General features: G+C 43.9%; 1 protein-coding gene and 1 long non-coding RNA gene across 9 annotated transcripts in view; both read right to left on the bottom strand.

Moving 5' to 3' along the window:
• LOC117903366 (protein sidekick) overlaps positions 1–25871 on the bottom strand; it is an 82738-nt gene that overhangs the window by 51650 nt on the left and 5217 nt on the right. The gene's annotated exons all lie outside the window — the stretch shown is intronic.
• LOC117903373 lies at positions 1476–18705 on the bottom strand. The gene is made up of 3 exons (XR_004649496.1): positions 18624–18705; positions 15024–15029; positions 1476–1486 (listed from the first exon to the last, which is right to left on the bottom strand). It is a non-coding gene; the product is annotated as an uncharacterized LOC117903373 (long non-coding RNA).

Below are 25871 nucleotides of genomic sequence, written 5' to 3' on the forward strand. Positions count from 1 at the left end.
AAAACTGATGCAAAAATAAAGAATAAACGAGAGTGCCACTCTCCACTCGGACCACACACAAAAGCAGGTGAAAGTGAAATGATTAGAGTCATAGTCACACAGTCACACAATCACACAATCACAGTCGCAGTCGTGGAGGTAGTGCAAATAAATGTAGAAATGTGGAAAGTAAATAGGAAAATAAATGCAGTTGTGCAAACAGGAGCGGGGGAACCACACCAGCTGCACAACTTATTCATTCGCTTATCGGGCATCCGTCCATTCATTCATTTAGTTACTCATTCAACTCACTGAATCATCCATCACAGCGCTCTAGCATTGCAGCACAGGATCTCCCATTCTGCTGATAAAACATTTTGATGAAAATATTCGAGTGCCAGGGGAGTGCCAGCTTAATTACTAGTCAAAGGAGAATCAAATGGCAACCGAAAAGGACTCTTCGAAGAGATATTACTACTGTGGATCAAGGATAAAGATTGCATTGCCCGCTTGTGGATGAAGTGAATTCCAGCAAAAGACAAAGCCTGGGACTGAAAATTCCATTCTCGGCTGGCAGAAGCAAATTATGAAAATTCGTTGGAATCTTCTCACAAAATCGCAAGATAAATTGGTTACAGCCCTCAGCCCAACTTTCGGCGTATTTTCCTTTGATTTCCTGCCGTTTGACCAAAAATTGTTAGTCCTCTCCGGCCCCGCCTCCACTGCCACGGCCCATGGCAGGACACACAAAATATGTTGATCAATCAAATGGCAAGCCAGAGCTAGGGCAGCCCCATGGCAAAGTAGCCGTAGGTACAGAGTTCACAGGAAGACGCCGCATGCCGTGCCACAGGCAGATGCAATACTACAGGAAGGTAGCTACGGACACGGACACGGATACGGACACGGATACGGACACGGACACGGAAACGTAGTGACAGGCAGGTCAGGCATTGTGCCATATAGAACATTTTGCAACGAGAACTCTGGCTGAAAGCGAACCATTCACAAAAGCTAATCATTGTCCGACTGCCGAAACAGCAGCTCCAATTATTTCCTACCAAATGTTTGTTCGACGACTACGACGACGATGCAACGGCAGTCGCATAGCCCCAGTATCTAGCTCCGGGACACCCAGGATACTCCGATACCAGAGCCACCACCCCACATGCTGACAAACAAATGTTTCCATTTTCAATTTCTGTTCTCTCACTTTTATTTGCGTCTCTCACATCAACAGATGCACGAGCAGAGCGGAGCAGGCAAGGCAAGGGCCACTTTTTGGGGTACTTTAAAGTTACTCGATATAAATATTCGATTTGGGATAGTTTTGAGATCTTTTTTAGTTAAAATAGGAAGGAGCGGCGCTGTACGATCCAGTTATTTGATCTCACAAATTGAGGAATTGAAACCCAGTGGAACCTTTCGATTCAACCTTTTTGGGGAGGATCCCTTACTCTCTTTATGTGCGAAATATACTTTCAGCATACCATCCTCCTGCCTCACTCTTACATCTCTGGATGGACATACTTATACCCCTTGGGTAAAAATAATTTCCTAGTTTTTAATGAGTCGCAAAAAGTAAAGGAATGAGGCACGAGTCCGAACTGCATGGGTAAGAAGCACGTCCTAAACGGATTTTAATTGATTTTAGTGCGAAAATCAATTGTGCATCGGCTACAGGCAATAAGAAAACAAAAAACTCAAATTTCAATCAAGGCAACTGAATGAAATTCTCATATTTTGCATTGATTATTCAACCAAAAAAACGATTCGCTCATTGATTCATACACATGTCCATTTATGAATGCCAATGGATTCCTCTCACAAGAAAAACGTTCCATTGGAATGCAATGCATGGGGGATATGTAGATGTGTATGGCTGGTATTCCCATGGATGCAGTTAAACGGAAGTTTAACGGAGAGAGGAGAGAGGGAGAGGCGGGCGGGAGTAAATCTGTGCCCAAAAACAACATAATCAAGAAGAAGCTAAAACAATTGACTTTGCCACATTCGAGGAGAAACTTTTGTTCAAGCAATGAAAATCAAAATGAAAATCATTTCAGCAAATCAACACGTTTTTGTTATAGCTCGATTCCATCCACTTACTCTCCCTCTCCCAGTCTCTTTTCCTCTCTGGTTCTCGTTGGGAACAAATTCAAGTCTGAATAGTTATACAGCTTCTATAAATACCTCCATCCTGCCTGCTACTCCTCCTACTCCTCCACCAGTGTGCCGAGGGGCCCTACTTTTTGCCAGAAAGTGCCTCTTTCTGTTGCCATTGCATTCATTAATATACCCTACCACAATTAGGTGCAGTTTCGTTGTGGCCAGACTTTTGGAACGCAGCCTTTTGCTTATGGGAAATTTATACAGCGAATTACCAGTTGGAACTGGAACAGGCTTTCATATCTGCTCGTGTGATGCCAATGGGAAATTCCCTGCAGCGACTCAAAGGTGGGAAGAAAGCCAAAAACCATTGGGAAACTTCTCAACCCAGCAACATGAGCCACTGATATTGTAGGGTAGCCAAAGCTTCGACTTTCCGCAATGCTAGAATTCATTTCTTGTTGTTGATTGAATTGTGCGAACCAAAAAGTCGAAAACTTTTCAACGAGCGTCTAATAGCAAATTGTGTGCGAATGTGTGTGCGAATGTGTGTGCGAATGTGTGTGTTAGTGCTGGTGTTTCCATGTGGGTGTTGAGTGTGTGAATGTTTGTGTTGCCTTCCATGAATATATAATGAAAACTTCTCACGCACACACAGACACGCAGACACACATTGGGGCAGGAAGTTTCCACCCAGGTCGAGGGGAAAATTCTTGGCTTAGGTTGGAAAAAGGGTTACGGTAGGAGGGAGGGTGGCTCAATAGGGGGCCGAGGGTGGCATGTCGCGACATTGACTTTGAAAATTGGTTTAGTTTCGCGAACATGAGAGGGGAGGGGGCCATGGCTGGTAAAACGTAATTAGTGCTGAGACATTTTGATGTGAAAATGAGAGCGCAAGCAGCGATCACTGCCCACCAGTGGCCAGAGTGATTCAGCAGCCAGTGGGGAGGCCAGTGGGTGGCCCATTAGAAGTAGGTGACACCCCACAGCCCGCACCCTGCCAGACAATTAAACAAGTGACCAGATTTCACTTATCAACGCGTGGAGTTAATCAACTTTTATGGCAATTACATACAAACAAAAGCAAATAGCAGCACAAAAGCGCGTGGGGAGAGAGTGGAGAGAGTGGAGAGTGCGACAGAGACAGTGATATAATCTGTTAATAATTATTCCATGTAAACCGATTCATTTTGTAGATTACACGAATCACGAACGTGACTAGAGCCTGAGCCGCATTGTCTCTGGCTGTGTGTGTTGTGGCGGCCACCCTCTGGTGTCCTTTGGCTGCCTCTCCTCTAGAACCCCCTACCACCCTCTCCAACTCCCACTCCTCTCTCTATCCCTCTATCCCTATTTGTTTGCTTCGAGTGGAGTCGCCGAACACGCTCCCAAATAGGCAACACACAAAAAGGCCAAAACAAGCTTCGACTTCCCTTTATTTGACTCTCTTTCTCTCCCCCTCTGCCGCTACTTCTTCACGTTTTCCGTCACTGTGTGCGTGTGAATTGTGTTTGATTATTAAACGGCTGACAAAGAGCACAGGTTGAAGGAGCAAGCGGGTGAGGGAGTGTGCAGGGACCTAGAGAGGAGTCCTCTGCTAGGCAGTCCTTGAATTGGAAATGAAAGCGAGACAGATTAAAAGATTATTTTAGGTCCCGCGGCTGACATTTTGACGTACCGTTGCACGAGCGACAAAGAGAGAGAGAGACAAAGAAGCGCAAGAGAGAGCGAGAGCGAGAGCGAGAGCATGCCACCCAAAAGCCGAGTTAAAGAGCAGGGCCAACATCTCGAAAGGGTTTTTGCTCCCCCTGAATTCATAAAACTTTATGCCCAAGAAAACGGAAAATATATTTAATTAAATTTCATCGATTTTCGGCTCTTCAGACTTCCTCTCTCTCTCTCTCTCTGTCTCGCTCGTTCGCTGCCTGCGTGAGTCTCTTCAGAATCTATCAATTACTTAATTAAAAATAGTCAAAAAATAAATAAATTATGGTTTGTTATAATGGAATAATTGTCGTGTGTTTCTGCTTCAGTCTGTGTCTGTGTCTGTGCCTGTGTGTGGAAGAAAATCGAATTTCCCAATGAATTATGACCAGACGAAAGGAGCAGCCATAAAAGTGATAGAGCGAAAAGGGGGGGAGGAGAGCGAGCAAAGGTGCCAATAAAATGTCAGGCCATAACATTTTAAATACAATTTATATTGCATGCATTTTTGTACTTTAAATAATGCGCTAGAAATAAATGTGGACAGATCTCGCCCGAATGCCAGCAGACAGGCGGCAGCAAAAAAGAGAAAAATACTTCACTTTTCCAGAGCATCTCTGCATGAATGGATGGGGCAGGGGATTGGGGAATGAGGGGCATGGATGGATGGATGGATGGATGGGGTTAAGTGCACTTAAATGTAAACAGAATGAAGAGAAATAGGAAGCGTACCTGCTGCCTCTCGCTCCACTCTGCTGACTTTAAGATACCCAAAAATTCTCTTTCTTTTTTAATTAATTAAAATAAATTTCCTAATTTTTATTTGCACTATTTTTGTGCTTGTGCCACTTTTCTGTCAGTGTGGTGTGGCTGCAACACTTTTCCAATTGATTGATTGCGAGATGTTGCATTGACGAACTTCGGCAAATAAAATTTCAGTTAACTGCCATTTAAAGAGTCTTTTTCAGGGCACTATTTAAGGGACAACTATTTGCATGCACTGTGTAAATTCAATAGTTTGCAATAAAATAAATTCTAGTTCGAGTTTTTTCGCTTTGTTTCCGTAGTTCTAGTGCAAATTTTAACCCTAAGGAGGTGGACAGGCCTTAGCTACCCTAATTTGTAGCCATTCCTCCCATTTGCCCTCCCACTTCCCATTTGAATTTATGCTTGGATTGCCACCAAATTCAAAAAGAGTTGTGCAACCTTTTGGCATGATCACATATCACCAATTTCCCCTCTTCCACTGTGGATGAGCAATTATGCATGCTGTCCATGGATAAGGATTCGTTTTTTTCCCCCCATCCGAATGTCATAAAAATACGAAAAGGCAGCAAAGAGCGAACAGCGAACAGCAACACGAACAATGCAGTAAACAACTGTAAAACAGAAGCGTAATGAAGGAATTTGACTTTGTGGCTGCTGAACTGGATAACAGTGTCAGCAGCGGGACGCAACAAACAACAAAAAAATGAGCCACTGCGCGATTTTTTCATCATGATGCGAGCAGACCAACACCCAACCCACAATCCAACCATTGCCCCGCCTCCACAAAACTGCCCGCAAACATGTTTTATATGGAGGAGTTATGAAAGAGAATATGGAAATGGAAATACAAACACCAAAATGTGGCAGTATTTTTTTGCGAGAAGTGTACAAATGTTAAATTGTTTAAACATTCATAAAAGGAAAAGTGCAAACTTCTGGAAACCAAAGAAAAATGCACACACACACACACACACACACACGCAGAAAATAAACCCGAATAAGTGGCAGAGGTGTGGGGGCGGGTAAGTAAGTAAGCAATCAAGTGGGTTTAATTGAGTTTTAAACGAAGACTTCGCAGCGGATCATCAGGTTGTCTTGAATTTCAATCGATGAGAAGTTTAAATTACATTAAAACATTCATTTCACTCCATACAAACCGCACGCTAAGAGCTTCCCATCATCCGGGGCGGTGGGTGGGCTCTGTAGTTGGACTTGCTAATGATGCTGAAGGAAACTTACCTGAAATGAGACAATGGGGGGAGGGAGATGGAGATGGAGAAATTAATTAGAATTGAGCTTAAGTTGGATTCTGGTATTGTTATGCTATTGTTTGGCCATGGGGATTAGGGCAATAAGCATACGAGATTGTTATTGCAGATTGCTATCGGAGGAGAGCTGGGCTGGGCTGGGCTGGCTGCCAGCAGCACTGAGCACTGGAGTGCTTTGTGCCCCCGCACTTTAGGTGCAGCCAGCAGGCAGGAGTGGAAGTGGAAGTGAGTTTAAGTGGCGACTACTACTCGACATTTTGTGTGTGCGTTTGTGTGTGCCCCAAGACGTGTGAGGGGCAGCTGGTCGGAGTCACAGTCAGAGATGATTTAGGCAAATGTCGAGCATTTATTTTCGGCTGCTCCGCACCATGGCTGTGTGGCATAGGCAATAACAATGTTTTCTTGCTGCCGATGACGATGAACTCGTCGCGACGTTATATGCCCAATTAAACGCCCGACTGCAAGCAACAAAAACAAACAAGAGCCAGAAAATCAGCCATCCAGGGGCAGAGAGTCTAGGGGGCGGGAATGCTGTTCGGACATGGCAGAAGAAGCTGTCAAAACATTCCGGTTTGGCTAAAAGAAATTGACCATCTGAATACGGAATGAAATACGAGACATATTCGGAAACGGGAATGCGGAATGGGAACTAGGGGAAGGCATGCAGGGGTGGCCAAGGGAATGCAGGCGAGTGGGCGACTGGGGCTGGCTGGGCATGGGAAGGAAGAAGGGAATGGGGAAAGGGGACTGGGGACTGGGGACTGGGACTCGATTTCATTGTTGACAAGGGTAACGCTCAGACATGACACGACACGAGTGTGGCGCCTCGGCAGAATAGGGGAACAAATATAGAGACGTCTGAAACGAGACGGAATGATGGGATGAGCTCCAAAATTATGCGAGAGTAATAGGAACAATTACAACTGAAGCAGGCAATGATCAACGAAGATATGATGACGATTTATCAGCATAGTTAAGTGAAATAAATGGAGCCGAGCTAAGGACTATCTCCATCAAGGGGAGTGGCATCAATGGAGTAAAGAATGGAAACAGAAACGGACAAATGCAGCACCGCAGATTAATAATTTAGGTGGGAATATTCAGCAGTTGTTAAGGATATTTACATGGAACGAAAGAATGGAGATGCCAGAGCAAAGGATATCAAAGAGTCGACACCTGCTTTGGGGTCCATTTTCGGGGAATTTGACTTCAAATTGTTGCTCCTTCCGCAAGACTACGGCAGTGTGCCGTGTGCCAAAAGCCAAAGTGGAGGCAAACAAACAAACAACAAAACAGTGAGTGCCATGGATTCAAGCAGCGAGGAGAGAGTGGAGCGAGAGTAAATAAATAAAGGAATAAATAAAATCAAATAAAAATTGAAGACATCGAGAGAGCCGGAGAGCGAGGCGGCGGCGGCGGCGGCGGCGGCGACCCTCTCAAAATGTGTGGAAGATATTGCATTTTGCCGAAACATTCGCGAGGGGCGCCACCGGCAAACGATGGGTGGGGTGGTGTGGTGTGGTGTGGGGTGGGTTTGCTGGCGCGGAATCTTGAAAAGTATGCAAAATGAAGCCCAGCAACAACTTCATTCGTGCAAGGCCAAATGGGGAATTTGTTCCTCGCAAAATATTGAACTTGAAAGCGCACTCCCGCTCGTCGAACAGAGCGTCACTCAAATTGTGGAATTCACTGAAAATAATCTTAATGTAAAGATTTCTTTTCTGGTTTAAAGTTGAAGGGAAAGTGCAAGGGAAAATCTATGGCCGAACCCTTGCCTAAAGTTTCCCCTTTCCCGATTGAGGCATATAAATAGCTGGAGCCTATGCAAAGCAGCAGCAAGAAACAAATATGAGGGAATTTATTCTTAAAACAGGCGCACAAGGGCAGAGGCGGCATAAATCTTCCAACAGAGGGAATATCTTATGCCGCACTGCCGTTTGCAGCTGTATCTGTGAACGTATTTAGTGTGCGTGAGTTGCACAAATTCATTGGAAGTCCCAGCACTGGGCCCAGGAAACGTGCTAAGACAATTGAGCCAAATGGCTTTGCTTGACCATCCTTGGGCTCTGCCACTGGCTTCGGATCAGACTCAGAGTCAGACTCTGGGCCCTCTGTGTGCCCTCTGGCACGGCACGCTAATGGACATAATTATGCTGGGCCACAGAGCAGAAGCAGCGGCAGTGGCAGCGCAGGGCCGAAGGGGGTATAAGGATGGGGGATTGGGCAAACCATAAGCCAAGGACCAAACCAAACAACAATTAATGACAGTGCATGATAGATAAAGAGAGCCAGCAGAGCCGCAACTTGGCCACAACTGATCAAGCCAGCAGGCAAGTGCGGCACACATAAGGATGGAAGGATACCCTATAAGACACGCACTTTTCGTGGCAGATAAATGCCATTCGAAGCAGTCATACAAATCAGAGACACCCTCCTTTGGCAGGGTATATTCAAACAGAAGGAAAAACAGAATAAAAAGAGAGAGAGACAGAGAGCAGGAGGAGCAGACGAGGGGGGGCCACAAATATGGAGAGGCAAATGCCGATGGAGGCCTGCGACTAATGACTTTTAAATGCGTTAAAACGACAATACCCAAGCAAACACAGAGCCCCAAGAAACTCAAGAACCCAAGAGCCGAAGACAAAGTTAAAGACGAACAAAACGAGCGCAAAACAAACACACAAAACTGGTAGGAGTGTTGGAGAGAGGGGAGAGGCAAATACGAACTGGAAATACTAAGAGAAAGAGGGAGAAACAAACACACAAATGGTAAGAGAAAGAGCGAGAAACAAACATAAAGCTGGCCAGAGCCAGAGGAAGAATCAAACACAAAACTAGTGGAAGAAAGAGGGAGAAACAAACACAAAACTGGTGGAAGAAGGAGGGAGAAACAAACAGAAGCCCAAGAGAGACAAATGGGGGGAACGTTTGTGCTCCCATCTAATAAAGTAAACGCTGAAAGCCTAGAAAGAATTGTCATCCATCCAGGCAGGTTGATCTTTGTGACAAAAATGTCTTTGATCTATTACCTTCAATATTTTTCAGGCAAATACCGGGAAGACTTTTCAAATTCCTTGATTAATATGTTTTTTCGGACTCTTTTTTGAACTATTTATAAGTTTTGTCTAAAGAATTTTACACAAATTATTCTTCAATCATTCGATAAAGTTTAGTGCAAATACCACGAATCGGTTTTAGATCTCACATAAAGATACATAAACATGAAGCCTTATCAGATGTTACTAGAGACATTAAATTTCTGTACCTGTTAAGAACACAGTAGCCAAAGGTCGGTCGCTCTTTATGCTAATTGTCTGTAAAAACTCTCTGGCCCTGTAAAGCCATGCCCGTGTCCATGTTCATGTCCCCTGGGTACCCCTCCATGCGTTCGTGAGCTGCGTCTAGTTTTTATTTTAAATACAAACTTCCTGTTTGGATTCCATCGAATCAAAACCCAACGAACAGACAAAATGTTTGTGCGTTTTTCTTTTTAAGCATACGAATAGTATGAGAGAGAGTATTCCGTAGTATTTCGTACGCTTCATTTCGGGTTTTGTTTCTGAGGGATCTTCAGCTGTGCGCCAGGGGAGTAGGGAGTGGAATGGGGCGAGTAGTGCAGTTCCAGAGAATTATGATCAATTAAAGACAAGATCTTGTGTGGCTGTCTGTGTTTTTTGTTCACTCAATTCCCAGTCTGGATCTCGGGCTTCCATTTCTTCTTCCACTTCTACTTCTGTCTCTGCCTCTGTCTCTGTTGCTGCTTCTGTTTCTGTTTCTGGGTTCATCTTCATTCCCATTTCTAGATATTCTATTTATGGACATTTGGCATTTTAATTACTACAAAAACACAAACTAAATCGTAGATAGAAATGGTAATGGACAGCAGACGGTAGACGGCATACAGTTTGACTAGAAAAAACACGCTCTAGCTCTAGCACAACATCTCCATGTACATATCTGTCGCAATGGAAAACTCCTCCTCCCGCCCTTGGTTCAATCCGTAAAGTGGCACAGAAGAAAGAAGGAGAAAAAAAAGCGCAAGAACGCTGAGGAATGGAACAACAAATAATTTGACAAACGAGTGCTGCAAAAATTGTTGCAAAATAGTTGCAACTTGCCACGTGAATGCGGCAAGAGAGCAGCAAGCAAACCAGCGGCGACAGAGATCCAAGGCCCAGGGACTAGAATGTGTCTGGAACGTGGGGGGACGTGGGGGGACGTGACGGGACGGGACGGCGCGTCCTGAGCAAACAAACAACAATCTGAGAAGGCGATGAGACGGCAGAGACGGCGCTGTTGACGCTTCCGTGTCTAAGCGTCAATCGCTTCCATATGAAACTATGTGTACCCTATAAAAGATATTTAAGGACAGATTAAGCAGCATTTGAGCGGGCATTCAGTTTTCCACTGCTTTGATGTAAATTTAACTCCATTCAATGGTTGAAAGGGTTCATGAATGTTTTTTAATAATCCTCTTTGAGTATCTGTAATTTGGGATAATCCAGGGTCTGGATTTAGGAGCAATCACCACTTGTTCCATCAATTTCCTCAAGTATTTTCTCTTCCCTTTCTTTTTTTTTGCATAGAGTATATCCATTTCGATGGTCTTCATGTCGCTGCTTCATTTTTTTCATTAACAAACAGAGGGAGGAGAACAACAGCGTAAAGGAAGGAAACATAAGGAGAGGGCGGAGGAAGAGCAGTAAAAGAGAAACCTGCGCCCCCAACCAGGAAGTCCGCCACATTGCACACACACACACACAAGCACAAAGGGAGAGAGAGACGGCATACCCATGCACTCCACTCAGAGGAAGAGAGAGAGAGAGAGAGACACAGTGCCCGTGGGCACACGAGGAATCCCTCCCGCATTTTTGTGAGGTTAGGATGCGCTTTAGGAGCGGTTTTCGGGTGGGACCCGCGCGAAATGAAATAACGAGAGATAGTGGCACATCAGCAGCGGCATTTGGTTGACCCTGCCATCATCTACCACCCATCCAATCCATCCTAAATGCATCACTAAGCTGTGGTTTTATTTACTTTATTTTTGACATTTCCTTGGATTTGGGGAAATTCATTTTCCGAATCTCACGGCTGTCCAAATAGCTCTTTTTGCAGCTTTGGAAAGCCCAAAGACTACACCCAGAGAAAAGGGTGCTGAGAAGAGAGAATAGTTACACGTGTGGAATCTGATTGCGATCAGTGCCCCGCGCACTCTCTCACAGCGTAGCTGAGTAATGCACCTTCTCTGTCTTCTACTTATGATACGATTTTGTTCTACTCTTAATCATTATCCCACAAAATATAGAAACATTAAGCAGTACAGTACACTACACCACACTGCATGGTTCATCTTCATTACACTTTGCTACAAAAACTCAACTCATAAAATGAAACATCTTTCCCTTTCCCTATTTTTTTGTATTTTTTGTTTAGCTCTCTCTCTCTCTCTCTCTCGCTCTGGCATTTTACGAGCTTTCTGTGAGTTTCTGTGTCAAACATGTGTGGAACAGACCCAGCCCCACCCTACCACCTACCACCCAAAAAAGAAAATCTCTCTCTCTGCCCCCCTGCCTGCTGCAGCCACCCACCCGCCGACTGTCGACTGCCTGCTGCTTCTGCTTTTGCCTCTGGATGCTGTGCATCTTTTAATTACAAGCCCAAAAAGGGCGGCGGTTGGAGGAGTGTAAAAGATTTGATTTATATGCGAGGACTTGGCATTTATGTTCTCTGGAATTATTTTAATTTGGCCATGGGAAGGGAGAGAGAGCGCGACACAGACGGAGGAGTGTGGGGCAAAGAGAGTGGTGGGGACAACTGTGTGCAATCTAATTACAGCCCAAGTGGGCCAAAGGTTGGAGGTCACAGCAGAGCGATCCGCCGACTGTTGCGTTCAATTGCGTTCAGTGATTAACACTTGAGAGAGCCCAACACTGAGAGGGAAAGTCAAATGTAAAATAATCGCAATTACATTTATTCCAACATATATTTTCCACTCTTTCATTTAATGCATTCCAAAAGAGATATCAAAACTAATTAAAGATACTTGCAGAGCATCAATTGAAAACGATAGAAAGTAAATAAAGACAAATGAAAAGCAATTGAAAATATTTCCCTCTCCATCTATCGAGGAAAACATTGTAAAATTGTATTCACTTATGGAAATTTTGTAGGTCTCTTGCATAGATTTTATTCCCAATATTTCATCTGACCTTCGGCTGACCAATAGACCTCTTTTACTCTCTTTCTCTCTCCATTCTATCTGTTGTTCGCTTCTGCGGATGATTCAGTGTGCCCCACCCCCTTGGACGCTTGATAAATAACTGCATTCATGCACCGAGACCCACTCCAGCTCTCCCGCTCTCAGAGATATACAGAGAGCGAAGCTTTTATATGCAAATGAGTCATGACAAAGTAAACAACTCGCTTTTGATGCGGCTCCCACCCATTAAGAGAAAACTTACACAGGGGAGGGGAGGTGAGGCTCTGAGTAAGTAGATAATTGTCGATAAACAGAGCCATAGAAGGGGATGAAGATCGCCAACAGACTGACAAAAACTTGCAACATACATTACAAAGTCATAACGAGGCATGACTGTGGCCAGACTCAGTGCTACACTCTTTTTATTCTAAAGGGTAGACACATGTCGATCGGTTTCAATGCTGTTCTGCCTTTATTTTTGCTTTTATTTAACGTATTTTGTATTTAATGAGGCGAGACATTTTTAATTGAAGCTCAATTAAGCGACAGGGCAGAGGCCAAACTCAGAAGTAGAGCAGAAGTGCAGCAGAGGACAGCCCAAAGATGAAAAGGCACACGAAGGAAGACCCACAGACAGAGACGAAAAGGCAGCACAAGCAGCAGCAGAAGCGCAACTGCAGCAGAAGATAAGGCAGAGACACACAAGCAGAATCAGAATCAGAATCTGAATGCAGCTGCAGCCAAAGTCAAAGCCAAAGCCAAAGCGTAGACAAATGGAAATGCAGAACAAAAAGCAGAGGAGCAATAGCGGCAGCATCGTCAGCAGAGGAGGAGCAGAGGAGGAGCAGAAAAGCGACAGAGAAACAGCAGAGAAACGGGAGAGGAGCAGCAGAGGAACAGCAGTGGGACAGCAGCATCGCCAGCAAAGTGCAGACCTCTGTCAGCAGGCAAAAGAATTAAGAAAATGTCAAAAATAATGTAAGCTTCTATAACACCATGAATAAATATTTATTTAAGCAACATATTATTAAATAATAAGTACATAAATGTCAAACATTTAATGACAACTGATATAAACGAGAGCTGTCTTCAATCAGCTGATTACTTCTTGAGCATAAATAATTGTCCCGTTCCGCCAGTGCTTAAGTTTCAAGCAAACGGTGAAGCTGGCAACCAACGTTGACAGCAGAGAGCAGCTCTGCTCAAGCTCTGCCCGTTCTCTTCTCCTCTCTGCCCAACTCTGCGCACCAATCGTCTGCTGCTCTTTGCTACTCTTTTTTGTTGATGTTGCTGCTTACTTTGTTGCATTTGTTTCAAAGAAAACCAAATTTAATGAAGCGAAAATACCATTAAAAAATAAGAAAAAGAGACTGAATATAAAAATCAACATAAACGCTGAAGAGATAGGCTTGCATATGCATATGTATGTACATATGTGTATGTGTATGTGTGTAACGCTGTGGTGTAACGCTGTGCCGCTCCCACACAAAAACCGCTTTTCACACGGAAATTTGAAGAGGAGCTTAGACGCTGGAAGGAAACAACATATCCGGAATGAAGATTGCACATGCTCTAAACTGAATCTTAAATGCTCTAACCCGCAAGCTGGCTGACAGCAGAGAATTTCCAATGATTAAGGGAAAGCCTTCAAAATAATGTCGCATATGAGTGGTAAAGTGTTAAAGTTTTCCCTTTATTTGTCCAGATCTCAAGCAAAACGATGTAATCGCATGAGCAAGAATTTAAATGGATTATATTTGTTAATTATTGAAAAATTCACTTTTCGCAGCGGGGGGTTTGAGTGTTTGAGTGGGTGTTTGGGTCGTGTGGTAACTGCTGCAAAAGGCGAACCATCATGCGGTGTAAATATTTGCGTAATGCCACAAAAAGCAACTGGAAAGCAGAGCAAACCAAGTAAAACATACTCCAAAAAGAAACAAGAAAGAAAGACCAACATAGGGAGGAGCATTGGAGACCGACGCCATAAATACCCTCGAAGAACCCTCGGCAAGCCAAATGAAACTCATAAGTTGTAAGTATTTCAGGAGCTATTTCTATGATTTTAAGGCATGTCAAACTGTAATATTGTTACCAATCCAATTGTATACCAATCATACCCCTCCCTCCACGGGGTACCAAACAAACGCAAACGAAGAGTGTGAGAAAGTGTGTGGCAGAGCCCAAAAAGTTGAAAGGAATGAAAAATTATTAAAAATTATAATTAAATGTGATACAATTTTCGTAAATACTCGTAAATAAACCAAAAGTCATTAACAACGCAACAAAAAATTAAAAAAAAAAAAGGAAAACAAATATAAATACAACAAAAAATAATATAAAATGAAGAAATTGCAAGGCAGAAAGCGAGTGAAAACGAAAGCAAATAAAATAATTACACACAACAGAGTGGCAAGAGAGAAACAGAGAGAGAGAGAGAGAGAGAGAGTGAGGAAACAACTCAAGGTGTAAGAACCCACTCTCTCGTCTCATTCAATTTGTTTTCTCACTTTCTGCAACATTTTCTGAATGAGTTCCCAAAACAAAAGTACAACTTTGACTTTGGAATTTGGGTTGGAAATATTTGCGAGCCTTTAAGGCAAGTCTTTCCAAGGCTAAATTCAGATTTGAAGGACATTTTGCAGCTATTTATGTGTGTACATTTATAGCTGGCAAAGTGCTCAGGGCACAAAAGCTCCAGTCTAAGTAACGAAAAGTTTTGGAGGACTGCTTGTAAATAGATTTTCATTAGTTTTCATTTCGAAATGAGAGAAAGGCATTGCCGAGCTTCCGTTTGTAACTTTCCTTTAGATTTCTCAGGGCTTCATCTCTCAGCACATTGCTACCTGACCTGTCCAATACATTAACTCCATTTTCTCAGTGTCTTTGTTAAGGGGAGCTCCAGTGGAATTTAATGAGCAAAATATCTATATAGATTTCGGGATCAATCGAATAATAATATCTCCCATCACTCCCCGTTCTCACTGCCACTTCGTCACGCTCTGCTGCGACTGAAATTAACAATCGAAAGGCAAAAGGAAAGCGCGAAAAAGAGCCAACAAGAGAAACAAAAGCAAATGTAAAATTCAGCATCGGTTTTTCTCGACTCCCCCATTACGTTAAATGAATATAAAAGAGGTAGACAGACAGGGAGGTGTGGCGGGGCGGGGCGGTGCGGAATCGAGAGGGAAAGAAAGAGCCCAACAGAAGTAAACAAAAATTACGGCATTAAAATTAACAAATGTAAAAAAAAAATATGCAGAAAAGTAGGTGGGAATATGGTAGTAGGTGCTGGAGCTGGAGGCTTTCCCAATGATGATGACCCAACAATCCCATCCACTCATCCACCCAACCACTCACCCACTCAATCGTTGAAATCATTGAATCTCGCACCCTTGTGGCACGAGGCATTATGATTTTCAGCAGACATTTGCATTCATAATAAGTAAACAAATACAATAAGGAGTAACTATCTGCAGACGTCAAGTTGTTCCAAAGATAATATCATCGGCAGCATGAATTTGCAAGGGTATCTAAGGCATCGTCACCCCCTTATAGCTTGCAACATTTAAGCAGAAAAACATCAAGTCGAAAAGTGGAAAATAAACAAAAACAGTGGGCAAAGAGGGGGGCAAAGAGAAAGAGAACAAAAAAATACATCTTTGGCTCCGTTAACCCATTCAGATCCATCTAATCGAAAGGCTATCGCAGCTGGAGCAGCAGCAGCAGCAGCAGCTACCCACAATTCACCCACAAACCAAGGCACAGATTCCCACAGAGAGAGACCAGAGGATGCAACGATAGGAAACAAAACCAGTAGAACAAATTAAAGACAAGAAAACACAAAGAACAAGTTCAAGAATTAGCGATAAATTGCATCAGTAGCACAGTAGATGCAAAAACTGCATACAACAACGAAGAACAAAGGAAGAAAGAAACAATTTCTTTTTTATTTGCTTTCAGAAAGTATAAACTAAAACAAATTGATGGGCCTCAGATATTGGGGATCTGTGGAGACCACCCAACACATTCTTTGGCAATATTTGAGATCAAAATTGCCCCAAAAAAGAATCCAACTTATTATTAAGAAATTTCAAATAGAAATAAAATACATTTACATTCGTTTATGCAAGACACTGATTGGTTTCTTTTTGTATTTTGTGGAATAACTTTTAATCCATCAACTGATGAGAGTGGAGAGCTTTTACTTTATTGAAAAGCAGAGCAATGAAGTCCCACGCCGGGCGCGTCGCTTCGATCAATGGTATACCCAATTAGGTCTATAGGTACTTATGCGTTTGTGTGTGTGTGTGTATGTGTGGGTAGCCAAAGTGAATGCAATTAAAAGTTTACATTGCCCAATCGTCCTTTCAGGGCGGCCCAAACAAACAGAAGGCAGAGCCACTCGAATGCACAGCACAGTACAGACACCCGCACACACGCACACGCACATACGCACCCGAGCAGACAAAGAGCTTAAGCAAACAAATTTGCCGAGCGCAAACTTTTGCCACTGACTGTGCAACTGGTTGGCAGTGTGTGTGCGAGTGTGTGTGTGTATGGGTATGGTATGTGGCATGGAATTTTCTGTGTGTGGCATCTCTCAGACACAATGCACATGTTTTGTCCTTTTCTTGCACTTTATTTTGCCTGAAATTTATGTCAAATTAATTAGGAAGATGCTCCCCAGATAGAACGAGAGAGAGAGAGAGAGAGAGCTATTAATACACGGCACTGGGGATATCCTGTAAGTGGAATAATATAAGTATTTAAGAAATATAAAATAAATCCCATTGATTGAACATTTTAAGTGATCCTTTCATCTGTAGATCCTTCTTTGACTGACACTGCCAACCTTTGCACCAAAAGAATATACCCTTTTCGTTGCACTGGTATGCGGGGTAGCAAAACTGTAACCGAACGAGGCAGCAGATGCCTCTTTGTTTGGGCGGTTTTCACGGGGGGTGGTGGTGGCACTGGTGGAGACCACTTAAACTTCGATTTAAAAGAGATTGGCATGTCTGTCTCCTGCCACAGCCATCGCCCTCGCCCTCCCCCTCTCTCTCTCTCTCTCTCTTACTCTCTCGTTTGTCAATTGTCATACAATTTGCGGCGACTGTTATTATAACGGTGAACAAACAAACCAACAGACAGACAAGGCGACAGAGAGACAGACAGAGAGACATGCATTGGGACAACAATTGGGACAAAGAGCTGAACAACATAATTACCACATAATTATATAAGTATGGCTTGCCCACCCCCAATTCAACCCATTGCTCCTCTTCTTTGCAGCAGCAACAACAACAACAATCAAAACAAAACAAAAAGAAGACCACAAAAAAATTACATCAAAACGAAAGTTTTGTTCCGCTTTGATACAAAAAATGTCTTCATTTTTTTTGTGTGCACTTCCATTGCGTGGGCTTTATGATGAGACGTTGCGGAGGGGAACCCGAAATGTGCTGTAGAAATGTTCGCATAAGCGAATGGACACACGACTGCAACGAACAGAGACGGAGAAGAACGAGATTTGCAACGATCTGAAATATTTACACATTTTCATATTAGACAATTCTCTCAAATTTAGTTCAAATTATTTACAATAATTGAAATAATTTAATTATTTTATTTGTGAGTTCATTCTTCCATTTCATTCATAAGCGATCCGCAAGGGTATCGCCGACTTCGGCCTTCGGCGTTCTTGCTGGCTTTTTCAAAGCTTTCAATCGGTCAACCCTTAAGCGCCTCCCCCCTAACAGTCAGCCAGCTGAGAGAGAGAAAAAATCTCAACAATTGCATGAGACATGGCACGGGGGCAGAGACCGTATTCCGGAACCGAATCCGAATCCGTCTCCGACTCCGGCGGAGACTAGAAAACATTCCATGGGAATGCCAAATGCCTTGCCCGCACGCAAACTGCAAATAACTCAAATATTTAGTTGAACAATGAACAGACAAAAGCCAGGGACTAGCAGGGGGGGACCGTGCCGGCACGAGGGGGAGGGTTAAATAGGGGCTGAAAGAATCTATGCCACTTAGCCCAATTAGGGAAAGCGACTGTTGGGGGGGGTGCTCCCATCGGAGAGCTAGGGAGCGAGGCGCCACCAGAAAAAAGGCCCCGAACAAAAGTGGAAGCAAGTTTGCTGCAATCAGAATTTGTGTGTTGCGAGTATTTTGATGTCAGAATTTCCCAAAAAGAAACTGGAATTTCCGTTTCAATTGGAGTAAAAGCTCGATCGAAGAAGTGTCACAAGAGACGCTGAGAGGTTTCATTATGCTGATCATAGATCAGGCATTGAGTGGGTCATTCATTCATCAACAAAACTCCCAGGTTGATTCATCAAGAGATTCCCCGTACGCGTTCCCCCCTCACCCATTAACATGCCTCATGCAAATGTCTTTGTCCACCCGCCAGGTGTCGCCAATGGCCGCCGCAGCACGAAAACGATGATGATGCTAATTTCATTTTGAAAAGTTTTCGAATACATTCAACTTCAGCTGCCGCTGCTGCTGCTGTTGCTGCTGCCGCTGCTTTTGGCCATTTCCGTTTCTTGTTTATGTGTCCGCACAGCCCCCTCCTCGGCCCCTACCACCACTCATTCGCTTGCCATCATAATGCACTTGGCCAAAAAGCGGCTGGATGGCAACAGCCAGAAAAGAGAGAAATATGCGAGGCAGGAGGCAGCACCGAAGGCAAACCACAGCAGAACTGAGTCACAAACACAAGACTCGATTCAGAGAGGGAGATCAATATTCATGAATCATGCCATTGGCATGCATCTGGTTAGAAATGCGGGAAGAGAGCGGTAGAGTCAGTTGGGGCACATCAAAGAGGTGGTTTATTGTGTGCGGGGCGGGGCGGGGCGGGGCCGGGCCATAGGGTACCGGTCTTTATGAGTTAAGCACCATTCTTTTGGTTGACAAAAACCCCCGGTACGGTACCATTGCAATGGTACGGAGCTTGGAACTCGGAACTCGGAACTCGTTTCAATTCGATTCCCATTCGATTCGATTCGACCGCATTGTCGCCCCCTCTCTCTCTCCACTCCCAGCTCTCATTTAGCATTTCCCCATCCATTTCTCATTTTGGTTTCATGGCAAACACCTTGCCGTTGTGTATTAGCTTATGCTTTCGGTTTTGCTTTTTTTGCTATTGCTATTGCTGTTCTGTGTGTTGTGTGTTGGGCTATTAGCTAATCGCCGGGCCAACATCCATCATCGATGCCGAGTACCAGAGCACATGGAGAACATGGCAGGCGGCCACCAGCCAAAAACCCCAGTTGATAAACGATAACGAACAAAAAATATCTATATATTAATACATATAAATGGGTAATACTCTTGCGTTGCTTTTGAATAGTTTCCCATAAGCGAAAGGATACATATTCGTTGTATTCTTGTTTTTTCTACATGATTATACGATTTTCAGCTATTATTTTGGGTTTTTATTTGATTTTTCAAACTTTGTAGTTTTTATGGATATTTTTTAGATCTTTTTTTATAGCTTTTTTTACTTGTGCTGTGATTTTTGTGTGTGTTGAAAAGGTATTTCTTCCTTTTGTCACTTCATTACTCCAAAGGAATTGTTCTAATCAGCGTACCCCTCTGGCTGTGAGGGTATCCAGCGATATCAAAAATAAAAATAAATAAAATACAATGTTGAAACATTAAAGCCAGCACACATGAGGCTCATTAGAGTGGTGCCCTGATGGGCAATGGGTGGTGGCTGGCTGGCTGGCTGGCTGGGTGGGTGTCTGGTGGGGTTGCACATTCAATGCAAACAAAAGCCAGGTAACAGCAGGTAACACTTTTATTTTTATTTTCATTTTCATTCTTTTTTTTGTTGTGCTGTTCTTTGTCAACAATTTTGTGTGCGATAAGATTTTCGAGTTTTTTGTCTCCCTCTCTCTCGCTCGCTGCTGATTCGTTTTTGTTGCAGTTGATTGTGGGCTTGGGGTCTGCCGCTTGCGGTAGCAACCATTATCACAAATTATGCATGTGCTCCACTTTTGGTCTCCTCCACTCCCATTCAGCTCCGTCGCACGGACTCATTATGTCTGCTACTATTAGTATTATCTGAGCGAGTGTTGGCCAGAGCGGATTTGGTCAGAGTTGAGCGGAGATTATCTTTGCAATTAATGCAAGTTGTGTGAAGTGGCAGGGAAAGCGAAAGTAAAATGGAGGTGTCGAAGGAACGCCAGTATTCGGCTTAGAGCTGAAGGAATGTCCAAAAAAAAGTATCTATGGGAGTAGGCTGTGATCGAGTGCATCATTATCACCATCCACAGAGCAAATATTTAGCAAAGATAACATGAAACTCCGCGAGTGGCGCTAATTAAAAGTTTGAACAACAGATATTTATTTTCGATTGCATTCGCTTAGATTACGTGCCACAGAGCAATGGAATGAATATATTTGGACCACAACTTTCGTTCTTTATTTAGCTCAACATTTCCATGGGGTTTTAGGTTAGTTTATCTTAAGGGAAATTTGCACGCGTAAATTGGCAAATTATGAGAAATTATAGTCGCAGCTTAATTGGAATATACATCGGATAAGGCGGTGCCGGGGTGGGGGGGGATAATGGATGGTGGCGGTGCAAAAAGCGGAGGATGGATGTCAAGGATAAGCGAAGGAGGTATGAAAATTCAAATAAATTATGGCATACGCCAAGGCGCCATAAAACACAAAAGCAATAAAACGTAAGCGAAAGAAAGGTGCAAGACACACACCTGCCCCACACCCCCACACCCCCGCGCGCCACACCACCACCACCGCCGCCATCAAGTGGCCGCAATTAAGTGGAAAAGTGGCAAAAAGGAGCGCAAAAGGGAGGCAAGATGATGTAGCCGCCCACGGCGACAGGGAGAAGGTGTCACAAGAGAACAGGAGGAGGAGGCAGCTTGTCAACAGCCAAAGACGACCATAGAAAGTGATCAAAATCATATTCAAAAATGAATCGCTCAAAGATACGATTACCGGGTGACCATTGCCCGGATAGAGTCATCCAGAAGTACACCTTTACATCCTCCAGCCACGCCCCCACTCTACAGTTTCTTCTTTTATCCTTTCATGGTCGTTTTTTGCACCCAATTGTAATGTTTCCTGTTTTTTCTGCTGTTCTCCTCCCCTCTATCTTTTTCCTCCTTTTTTTTGTTCCTATTTAATATTTTAAAGCGTCAACAAGGCGCTGCCCCGGGGTAGCAGCAGGGGGGGTGGGTTGGTAGTGGCAAAAATGAACAAATACTCCAGTCAAAAGTGGAGGGGATGGAGGTGGGTGGCAGGCGTGACCAGATTCGAGTCGCAGCAAAAGATGATAAAGCGTGTAAAATGCGAAGAGGAGGACTGCCCGGAGGAATGTGTGTGCATAATAAAATTAGCGATAGGTACAGTAACCGCTCTGACACCCCCGCCTACTTCCTGAATGCGGGGTGTGGGAATTTTCATAAGGTGCAAGACAGTTGTGTATGTACTAGGTAGGCTAACAAATGATAAGAGCGTGTGAGCGCATAGCTAATGAAATGCTTTCGACCCAAAACAAAAGGGTTTGAAAAAGGTTCTCTTCGCCGATGGGCTGGGAATAGATAGGAAGACAGGCAAAGAGAGGAAGAGCAGAAGTGGGGCTTATTAATGCGATAATTTGCCATTAATGGCAATCAATTATCGAATGTGATACACTCTGGAGTCTAGACAGATAGAAACACGAAGATCTCCCCCTGCCATTCAAACGCTATTTTCTCTTGCCAAAGCAAATACATTTGAAAAGTTTTCTTTCGCATTTTTAAAGACTTTGCAAACAACAATTAATTGCGAAACAAAATCTCCCACAGATGCTCTGCATTTTCCTTGCACTTTTTCTCCCACTGTTATTATTTTTGTTGTTCCTTCTTCCTTTTGTATTTGTTGCTGTTGTTGTGTGTTCCCGAAAAAGAAAACCTCTTGAAACTGCAATCCAAAGATTATTTCCCATTTTGTGGGCTGCTGCTCGCTGTCGCTGTCTCTCTCTCTCTCTCTCTCGCTTTCTGGCGGAGAAGGCATACTTTTGGTGGCAGCTACCTGCTGCTGGTGTTGCTGGTGTTGCTGCTGCTGCTTCCCTTGAAACGTGAGAGCATGTGTGCAGCACATGTGTGTGCGTGTGTGTGCGTGTGTGGGAGGGAGTGTGGCTATCTGTGTGTGAGTGCAGTCAAAGACCGGAAATGTCTAATGATAGCATTCGTCGGGCAACGTCGTCGTCGGCGCCTCGCAGCAGTCAAAGGCCCCACAAAGAACGAGCAAACTATCCCACAGGCCAGCAGGCAGTCAGGCAGGCAGGCAGCGGGCAGCGGGCAGACAGGCGGCTCTTTCGCTCATTCTGTTTGTGCCTTCAATTTGCACCTGGATGGGTCCTACCGCTACCGCTTGCCAGCCGCTCCCCACTGCTCGTGTGTCACACTCAAAGGGCATATTCGTCACACCCAAATATCTCCACTGTCCTAGCAGCCTCTTTCGGTTAACAATTTATACAATTTCAGCGTTATTAAAGATGTATGCCTTGGGGCAGAAGCTTTTACTCGAGTTGCACAAGCGAAACAACTGGCATGTCGTGTACATGACGCACAAAATCCGGCTTACAGGGTATCCATTGATGTGCGCTTTTGACTGGTTTTGGGTTCTTTTTTTGCTGCTTTTGTTTTGTATGCAAGTCGCCGAAGAGGTGCTTTCTGTGTGAGTTGTTGCTTTGGCTCTTGCTGCTGTTTTCTGCCGCTTATGCAAATGCTTGTGTTCCCCGCCCCTCCACCACCCGCCATCAATGGCCAACAGCAAAAAGCAAGAGGCAAAAGGTAAGCAATAAGCCGCCCCACCACTCCAGCCCTCATTCTTTCCCCCCTCCCCCCACCATCACCTATGTGCACCTCACGTTCACCCCGTTCCTCCCTCCCCGCTTCTAGGCCTCACCCATTTGGCCTGGCCTTGATCGTGGCTCTTGCTTCTGCCGCGCTGTTGCATGTGGAAAATCCACACTCAATCATTCGTCGGGCTCGGCTCTCGCGCCTCGGTTTGACATGCACTGTCTGCAAGGCACCACAACAACCAGCCCCCCCCCTCCAAGACCGTCTCTCTGTCCATCGGCATTCTCCCCCTTTGCATGGTTCATCATCATCATTCAGTCATTAAGTATACACTTTCCAGAGGGTATCTCTGTTTCATTAGCAGCTCCACAAATTTCCCCTAAGCGAATGGCCACAGTCTCTCTTTGGTTCAATAATAAATTGGAAATATTTTAAGAAATATTTTCTAAATTAATAATTATACATTCCGCACATTCCTCCCTTGATTACAGGGTATCTGACTCAAACCCTTGTACTAGAATTTTCTCTCTTCTTTCGGATTCTCTTTCCATTAGTTTTCTTTTCCTTTTTTGTTTTTGTTTGGTTTCTACTTCTTTCGCATATTAATTGAAGATTGAACACAAAAATTGGAAGTTTGTGGCAATAAAATTCTTCTGGAACCAAGAATGAAATGTAGTGGAGGGGCGGCATGCAGGGAGCGTGCAGTTTGTGATTTCAATTAGTCAATTTAGACTGTACTTCGGAGAGCCAATGGCATTCATACGTGCTTCATTAAAAACGAAACAAAAAAAATAAACACCACAAAAAAAGGCACCGGGGAAACTATGATTTTATGTGCTGTTGTTGTTGTTGTAATATTTATAAATTTATAGAAAAGAAAAATCATTTTTTGGTAAGGTTGATGAGAATCGTTTGGGTGGATGGTTGCATGCTTGGGATTTTTACAATTTCTGACTGCATTTATTGCTCTTGTGCTTCTTTTGAAGTTTCTTTTGTGTGGCAAGTGGATTTCAATGCTAATTGAAATGCGTGGCAAGCAGAAATAAAAATAAAGCAAAGCGAAAGAAAAAAACAGCAGCATATATGTACATACATACATATACCTGTGTGGATGCACCTGCGCTTGTATGTATTTGTTCGAGGCAATTAACTGCAATTGGGCACGCACAGTTTGGGGGGAACAAAAAGGGGCACACACCCCTCGCGGCACAGTCAAAGCTCGAAGCTCGAAAAAAACTGTAAGCCAAAGATTTGCGACTGATCCTCTGCTCTTTTTTCTGCTTTTTTCCATCTCTTCTTTCTGCAGTTTGGCATGCACTTCCACAGTTTTGTCAGAAGTTTGAGCTGCTTTCGGATATCGAAATTCGAGCTGCAGTTGGAAGTTCATTTGGAACAAAAAAGTTCATGCTGCAGTTTGCAATGCACTTAAATATCGAAAGTTATTTCGGCCACAAAATTAAGGATTCTTAGGTGTCTGTTAGACTTCTTTTTCAACCTGATTTAATCTACTATAAAGATATATTTGGAAGGGATAGTATCACAATTTCAGATAGTTACAAGCAGAAGTCAAACTTTAGCTACATTTTAAGAATCTTCAGACTTAAGAAGTCCTTGGACATGCCTGTGGAGTGCTCCATTATTTTGCAGATTTTAGCCTGCACTCTAAGGCTGCTCACTTCAGTTCCCCTTTCGCTTACCGTTAGGGCTGGGTTTGAAATGCACTTCCCTTGGGCATAATCTCAAACTGTGCGGGACGCATTCGGCGGCTATTGACACGCGCTGGGAGCACCCTGGGCGCGGGCCTTCCAATAGATTTTTAGAAAAGCCAAGCAAAAGCCCATCATATATGGGTTTAAGCCAAAAAAAAACCCCAAAAATAATTCAGAGGAAAACTGCATTGCGGGCAGCGGGCAGGCATTCCACAGGGGGCTGCTGGGGCTGCAGTGGGGCGAGCCAGGACATCAGGGGACACCGCTTTAGCTGGTCAAAGCACACACAATGTCCCTCCAAACTCCGCTCCCCACCAACCCGCCATCCATTGCATTGGCTGTAATTTGGCATTATAGAAAATGTGGCTGTGGGGCAGCTTTTGTGTTGATTTTTCCCACCCATTCCCAGAATTTTCCACAGAATTTTCGGCTGAGCGGAGGACGTGCTGGGGAGGAGGAGAGCGCGCAGGAGAGTGTCAACAGATCGTTGATAACTGTTATTGTTGTTATTTATGAGCATTCCCCCCATTCTTTTCATCTTTTTTTATGTTGCTCTCTCTCTCTCTCTCTGTTTATCAGTCTTTGTGCCGCTCTTTCGGTCAATTCCTTCACTTTTCATGCATGAAAAACGTTCAAGTGCCCAAATTTGTATACTCTTTCAACGATAATAAACAAGAGATCACACATTCGCCATTTATAATTATTAATTAAATAATTTTTACTCATGAATATAAATTTCTGATTTGTATTATTAATCTTGATTATGGTTTTTTATTGATATTTTTCATCAAATGTTGGAATGTCAAAAAATCTACCGATACAACCCTGCCCAACCACATCGGTGAAAAACGTGTCGTGTGCTGGCTAGCTCTCTGGCTGTCTGCCTGCTTCTCTGTGGCATTTTCCATTGTATTTCGGGCGCCTAACCATTGCGTATGTACAAAAATATTTGTCAAATGCAAATCCCCATTGTCCCATTCTACCGCCTCACAAATGTCAATAGAAATGAATTAGAATAATGCTCTGGTCGCCGTGCAGCGTGCAGCGTGCCGTGCCGCCTGCTCCCGTGCCGCACAGCAACCATTTTGTGGGTCAATCAATTTTTGACGCAGCAAAATAATCGGTGGCGGCGGCTGGAAAAATGTGATTTATCGAATGCGGTCGCTCGCCGGCGGTCAGCGATGATCCATTTCGGGTGCCGCCTCAAACAAAAAGCCAACACACAAAAAAATTCGCATTTAATTAGTCGAAAGCTAAAATGTGGCCATACCCTGGAATGGGCTGGTGTGTTGGCTGGGGAAACCAT

Source organism: Drosophila subobscura, chromosome A (genome assembly GCF_008121235.1).
Source record: "Drosophila subobscura isolate 14011-0131.10 chromosome A, UCBerk_Dsub_1.0, whole genome shotgun sequence".
In the NCBI taxonomy this organism is placed as follows: domain Eukaryota; kingdom Metazoa; phylum Arthropoda; class Insecta; order Diptera; family Drosophilidae; genus Drosophila; species Drosophila subobscura.